At 33.1% G+C, this 7,959-nt stretch overlaps 1 long non-coding RNA gene across 1 annotated transcript; it reads left to right on the forward strand.

Moving 5' to 3' along the window:
* The first annotated feature begins 1,626 nt into the window (after positions 1–1,626).
* LOC143071340 (uncharacterized) lies at positions 1,627–7,571 on the forward strand. Its single transcript, XR_012976879.1, has 4 exons — positions 1,627–1,920; positions 2,503–2,679; positions 3,125–5,180; positions 6,398–7,571. It is a non-coding gene; the product is annotated as an uncharacterized LOC143071340 (long non-coding RNA).
* Positions 7,572–7,959: the final 388 nt, after the last annotated feature.

A 7,959-nucleotide genomic window follows, 5' to 3' on the forward strand; every position in this document is an offset into this window, starting at 1 on the left:
AGTTTCTGTACATATATATGTAGCTGCTTTTGCTGTAACATAAAAGGACAAGGCGCTGGGGTTGATTCCAAATGATACAACTTTATAAAGGACATCCCAGAACTCTGGTCATCGTACGGCATTCAATAGTTGTACAGGCTAATACGATAAAGAAAGGTATAAAAGGCATCTGGCGTGACAAAATGTGAATTGATTTAAACGAAAAATCAAACTGACGACCTGACTCATGCTTACACTATAAATGAAACCGAATATAACAGACTGGAACCAATAACAACTACTGGTTTATAGCAGGGACATTCAATAGTAGTTAGTATATACTGTCCCAGTTTGCAGGCTCCTAACTTCTGACAAGCAAATAAAGAATGTGGCGAAGATTTAACGTGTTTGCGATTAATTGCTTAACCCTTTTCATAAACTAAGAACTATATAACACATGCGTTATAGAAATTTCAGCTCTAAACTGGTGTATTGGTTTAACATTTCAACACAAAGGCAAACTGTAAGAAACATCTGAAAAGGCTATACCAATCAGATTGGCACGAAGCACAACTAAAATCAACCAGCAGGGTTGTACTCTCGTATAGACAGCTTTCTATGTCTTTGAAAGAATTTGGTATGGTGATTCCCCATGTAAACTGCAAAAAGGTGGGAAAATACCAAGTACTAAATCTTAAGAGTGATCACTCTTACTGAAAGCTAGGTAAAATCCAATGTGTTCGAGATTAGGACCATCTAAGCCATATTCAAAGATCTTACTTACCCTTGTGAATCATTATTTAAAGGAGCCATAAGTTTACATGGATTATACATATGACGGGTTCTATAATATCCATTTTAAATATTTGGATTTGATAATCCGTTTGCAATAAGGTTTCTAGTCAAACTTCTCAAACACATCTTTGTGTTTTTGAAATAATTTAGTAAAAATGTAAGTATTGAGTAATTGGCGGTAAATGAAATTACCATGCAGTTATACAGTAACATACATATTTACGTTTATTGGAATATAAACTGACACCACTAATACACGAGCATTGTGAACGAGTCTGAAACAAGAATATTAAAACGGGACCAAGATAATGTCCCCGTGCAATAAGAGAGAATTAACAATAGCCTAGGAACATAATCTCCTATATTTGGTCGTAATTTGGTATGTTGATTCCCCATGTAAAACTGTAACATCAAAAACCAGGAAAAGAACATACATTAGTTATTAGTACAAAAAGTAATTGCACATTGGAATTATAAATAGCGCAAATTCTAAATGTTTTCGAAAAAGTCGCTTCATTGCTTGTAGCAACAATACCGAAGTATACAAAATGTACCACCGTTTTTATGTTTTACTTCTGTGTACAAACATTAAGTAGCTTATGCTAGAAGAAAAGTTACATTATGTTTTGTTAGGTCTTCTACAACAGCTGGCATTTGTTTTGTACTCGTGTCCTCTAGACAGATACAGAGACTGTCTCGTTTATTTTTAGTTAGAGGGTGATAGGAAACCTATGTATAAATCAAATTAAATACAACTAGTGTTCTTAATTATGATAATTAATGCAAATATTTAGATGTTGAAATTATCATGATTATGTCATCAAAGCTTTTATAGTTATATTTTTAGTTTATTATTGATTCAATGTCTAAATTATGGGAAAAGTAAAATACGGAAGATCAGTGGAAATAGCACTTTATTAACTTGATGCGTCTAATGTGCTTTTCTGAATATATCGTCAGCACAGGAATTAACGCTAAAACCAAAAATGTGAAGCCAAGGAAAATTGAGCAGCTATTTTTCCCAAAAAGGGACCTAGAAGGAAAAAACAACGCTACCTAGAAAGGCAATTTCAATTTGCCTGCGTGAACGGCGGAATCTTATTATAGTTTCTTGATAATTTCTTAATTAATCAACAATTAAGAAAGGTAAGTTATGAATCATGTGAATCGTGTAATTTTCAATAATTGGCAGTTCAAGTTGATTTTTAGTAGATACGAATTTCTATACTTAAAGTATTAAACACAGACAGTAAAGTCAGACTGAGGTGATCATTATATATATTTACATGTTATACGTTTTTAACACTTTAGACCACGGTACGATCGTTGTCAAGCTTATATTTGACTTGACCTAACAGATTCCTTAACACAACTGTTACAGTCTTTAAAAAATCAGCATTTTACATGTTTTGCAATGGCATTTTCGTGAAAAATAATAAAGCTTTCTTGTATAAACTTGAAATATTACGACAACTGTTGTTTGGATATCAGTAGAACAATACGGACATTTACGATGGTTTATGTTGCATTCTGTTTTAACAAAATAAGCTCTAAATCAAGGGTGTAACCTTTAAACCACAAACTGTGCAAACAGAAATAACTTATGTTCTTTTGCATGAAGATTATTAACCTTTTCGAGGAGATGATATAGAACCTAAGCAAAAGTAAAAACAGTTAATCTTTTGTGAAATCAGTAATTTAATTTTCAAAACTATCTTTATATTCCAGATATAAATAATAAATCGTGAAACTAAACAGGTGGCAGTTGATTTAGACACATTACAACCGTGAACAGATAATATTGTATCTTTTGATGAAATAATGTTATTATGTTACAAATGCGTCTCACTACATAACATCTTATTATCTTTTTGTAACGAGGTGAATCTTGAAGACAATTTGAAGGTAAGCACTCATTTCTATTCATTTAATTTGCAAGTGATTCGCACTCTGTTTACTTATTCGTTGGGTTTTAAGGAATATTTTCATTTTCTTTATACAAGAGGACGTATTTCCAGTAAAATGCCAAAATATGCATGTATGCTTTGTTCTGCAGCAGTGCACGTATATTGTATCAGAGAAACAATTATTTCATTGATAGCCACTTTTAATGTTATTATTATACATCGACTACCAAAAATGTTACTGTACTGTAAATCAGAATAAATAAGCACACAGTGATATCAGTATGTAGACAGTTTTTATATAGTTGCATGGTTATCATGCTTAATTGTTTTGAAATTTCGTCCTTATATGTATTTCTTGTGTTACATTAAACTAATAACATCCCTTATACCAAGTTACGTCAAACTATGCTTGAAGTTTATTATTTCATTTTTATCCTTTTTAGGATGGACAAAGTTCCACAGAAAAGGAAGGAAGACCCAACAAGAAAATGGCGATGTTTTGCTTTGTTTCTGTTGTTGTTTACTTTCTTTGTGATTGCTGGAATGGCTACTGTTGTCATTTATTATGAGATTATTCAACATCAATCCAGGGACGAACAAAACTCTCCTGATTTGCTTCATTTACAATCTGGACAACATTCCCTTTTTCGTGATCTCAATACTGATGAAGTTACTGCAATTAGAAACTACATACTAAACCAACCTGCATTTAATATAACTAATGATACAAACTTTTCTTTAGGCAAGAGCTATGTTTTCCTTACCGAAGTTTATCTTCCAAATAAATCGGATATTTTAACGTTCATAGAGACAAACCAAAACCCTCCTCCATGCAGGTATGCTAGAACTGTGCTGTTCCGAGGTGATCTTCAACCTCCGCGTGTAGAGGAGTACATTATTGGTCCTCTCAGAAATATTACATTCCATCGAATTCCAGTTTCGAAACATTACCAAAAAAGTGTTCCATTTCTATTCAGACCATTCTCTGAGCTTGACTATTCCATAATGAACAACATTCTGAAAATAGTTGAATACAATATCAGATTTATACTACAGAACAGCTACGAAGCCAGTTTTTACGATTGCCAAAACCATTGTCTCAAAGCAGAATATTTTTCTCCGATGGCGCCATCTGTTTCCGGTAAAGATGTCAGATTTGTTTGGTACTGGACTCATCATGATGTTGAAGATTATCTATTGTATCCAGTTGATTTATTTTTGTTGGTCAATATGACTGGAAGTGACAGTTCCGCTTATAAATTAGAAAATATTTGGTATGGAGGTAAACTGTATGATTCTCCAGAGCAGCTAGCCGCCGAGTATTTAGCAGGAAAAACCCAAAAATCTTACATTCCGTACACAAAAAGGACAAAGAACAAAAATAATTTGCATGCTCATAGACATGATATTTACAAAACAAACGTATTGCAACCATTATTAACATTTTACGTTAGAAAAAATCATATCGAATATGATAGTTGGAATTTTGACATACACATGTCAACAAGTAGAGGACCATCGTTGTATAATATAAAGTTTCGTGATGTAACGTATGCTTACGAAGTAAGTCTTCAAGAAATTTCAATATTTCATAATGGCTATAAGCGTTGGATGAGATATTCTGACATGACATATAGTGGATTTCTCCTAGGGACAAAAGCTCGAGAACTAGTCCCGGGAGCTGACTGTCCCGAAATGTCTACCTTTGTAGACAGTGCACATGTGTTCGCAGGGAGATTGGACTTAAAAGTTTTTCCTAATTCGTTCTGTGTTTTCGAGCAGCCAACAGGCATGGTTTTGAGGAGGCATTACTCGTCCACTGCGTATTCTGGATCAGAGGATACTGTTTTGGTTGTACGAACAATCCTGGCGATATTTAACTATGACCACGTTATCGACTTTGTGTTCCATAAAAATGGTATAATGGACGTTAGAACTTCGTATTCGGGCTATCCTCTTCCGACAATATATAGTCCCGAGGAAACCCGATATGGATTCAGATTGAATGAACACTTAGTGGCAAATATTCACCAGCACTCTTACCATTTCAAAGTGGACATAGACGTATTTGGTCAAACAAACCGTTTTGAAACCTTTGATATAGGACCAAAAATTCAAAACAGTGATTGGGTTATAAAAGCATTTGAAAAATATGAACAGATTAAATTTACAAGAACCTTAAAAATGACTGAAAACCAAGCACTTTTTAAAAGTTGTTCTAAATCGGACAGCTTTTTCATATTTTATAATAGAGAACATTTAACCTTGTATAAGGATCCAAAAGCGATTAGATTGCAAGTTAAGAGCCAAGAAACAAATTTTGTATCAGAGAATATTGGAAACGAAGCTTCTGTTTCTTGGAAACGGTATATGTTAGTAGTTTCAAAAAGACACGAAGATGAGGGTAGCAGTAGTTCTATTTACTCCACGTGGGATGCTAAGGAAACCATTGTTAATTTCCAAAATTACATTGACGACAATGAAAGCATTATTGACCAGGTAGGCACTTTATTAGATATTCATCTTCAGGTGATTTAACTCGCACTCTAACTTGACATACGTAAAATGCATTTGTAATTGTTGTGGAAGGAATATTTATTCCATAAGAGCCCCCTTTTAGAGTTGCTTTCATTTTAACAAACAAAAAATCCAAATGAATTGACACGTTTCGCATTTAGGTATACCGTCATTTGGCAAGTATCTTTTAACAAAGGCCATTACTTCAACGTTGCTTATTCGACATAACGCATTTAATCTATGAACATATTTTCAGAGCCCTCAGTATATTACGTATGAGTTGTAGGTTTTGCTCATTGTTAAAGGCCGTACGGTTACCTATAGTTTATAAATTCTACCTCATTTGGTCTCTAGTTGATTGCTGTCCTATTGGCAACCAAACCATATCTTTTTTTTAATATTAGAACTGCTTCCCAGTCAATAAGATAAAGGGACTGTGTTCGTTTTACACGTTAAAACCTTCTGATGGTATAAAGTTGCAATGAAAATATAACATATATTAAGGCAACAGTAGTGTACCGCTGTTTGAAAGTCATTAATCGATTGAGAGAAAGCAAATCCGGGTAACAAACTAAAACCGAAGGAAACACATCAACTATAAGAGAAAAACTAACAACATGAACACTGAAGTGCAACAAAAAACAAACAACAATGTAACACACAGAGAACTATAAGATAACAACTGACATAACATATCTATTAAATTTGTGTCTGAAAAAAATGTATTTCTATGTTTTGTGTTGGTTGGTTTTAAATGTGAAAGCATATTCGTAGATTTAGTCTTAATTTAGAATTGATCTTATAAGGGCAATATGAAAAATATTACTCAAACTACATGAAACTTAACATTCTTGACGCGATCACCACTAATAATGTTAACTATGTTAGACTATGACTCACAACCTATTACCGGTTATTGGTGCGACAAATGCAATACGTAACACACAGTTCGAAATATGCTGTACACCGATTACAGAATCCATTGTATTGCAATAGCATTTTGAAACACAGAAAAACTCAGTTGAACAAATTCAACAATATAGTAACACAATTGGTTATTTTTTTTTATCTTTTTTGTTTGCATTCGGGAATACAGATCATTTTGTATTTGTAGTATCGATAACCGATAAATAGGGTGAAATGACTTTCATAAACTTTTGAAATAAAATGCTTCAGTTCTACCAATGTTTTTATTTCAGGATCTGGTTACTTGGGTAACCCTTAGTGCAACACATATACCGCACCGAGAAAACTACCCTCTAACATCAACAACAGATAATAACCAGCATTTCAGCCTGATACCATTTAATCTATTTGACGAGGACCCATCTGTAAATTCTGTTGATACGGTTACAAGAAGTGTAAATGTAAAGAAGCAGCAATCAGGAGGATAAGTTATCAACAGAAACAGATATTTAACCACAGTACAACTAGTTCGAACCAGCTGTTGTGTCTTTTGTTTTCACTAATAACAAGATAGTCAAATTACCATTAGTTTATCGGTGTTCATTATAATTAGATGGAAAGACTGCATGTTCTAAGAACAAATGAATCACAGACTGTCGACTGAATATCAGAAAACAGAAAGCAGGAGAACAATGTAAATACAATTTTGAAATCAGGAATCATGTTACATCACATTTCGTTAAAATGTTGAAAGGGACTAATGAGAACTCGTCGCCATAAAGCCGACGTTTACTGTATTCAATAATAACCAGAAACAATCTTCAGAGCAGTTTTAATAGTTCGTTCATATTGCCACTATTTGTGTCTGTCATCTTTTCTATTATGGCATTGGAAGACAATTCATCATCTGTTTAGGATTCTTGAAAACTTTGTTTTATAAATATTGTTTGTAAATGCAAATACATATACAAAGATGAAGGCAGTTGTCTTAGGAGATGACAACCGTATGCATAAAAAAATTGTGAACAAAAATTGTATGCATGATACATTAAAAAATAAAACAAAAAGATAAATTCATCTTCAAATAGTTCTCGGACAGAGTTCTTTCAACAAAATAACTGCATCTTTATTAAAACGTCCGAATAAAATATATTGTGAAACAAAGGTCCATTTTTGGCCGACTGACGATGTGAACTTTTCTCATTACTTTACCTCCTTCATCGGTAAACCCTTCTTCAAAAATATTTTCATCTAAAATTTCACAACGCGGATTGAAACCAAGATTAAGCTTCTTCATCTTAATGATATCAGATATAAACTGTCTGACTTGCATCCAAATTATATTGAACAACTGATGGCCACTCTGGAAAACGCAAACATCTAAGTGTTTTGGTTTTATGTCTTGTATATTTTAGAACATAGAGAAAATCTCTAACTGTGTAGATAAGTATTATCTGCCTTGAATTTTTTAAAAAAAAGATGTGTAGACCCATTTTGAGAAATTGCTTGATCTAGTTTCCTGAACTTTTTTGCAGTTCTTTAATTGCTATCACCGGTATCTCGAAAATTATAGGAGCTATAGTTTAAAAGTGTGAATTGCAAAAATGAACAGGCTCTTTTTACCGGTACAATCACAGAAAGAAAAAGATCACCATAATCCGTTGAAATATACCGGTAATTATCTTGAACATTATTGGAGTAAGGTTAAAGGTATAAATTGCAAACATTCTCAGCATAACTTTACATATTAAATACCAATGAAATGTCGATTTTTACTGTGTTTTATTTTTGCATTTTTGTGTGAATGTTTCTCTCGAATCTATAACAGCAAAGTTAAAGGTGTACAATAAAGGCA

Source organism: Mytilus galloprovincialis, chromosome 4 (assembly GCF_965363235.1).
Source record: "Mytilus galloprovincialis chromosome 4, xbMytGall1.hap1.1, whole genome shotgun sequence".
NCBI lineage: Eukaryota > Metazoa > Mollusca > Bivalvia > Mytilida > Mytilidae > Mytilus > Mytilus galloprovincialis.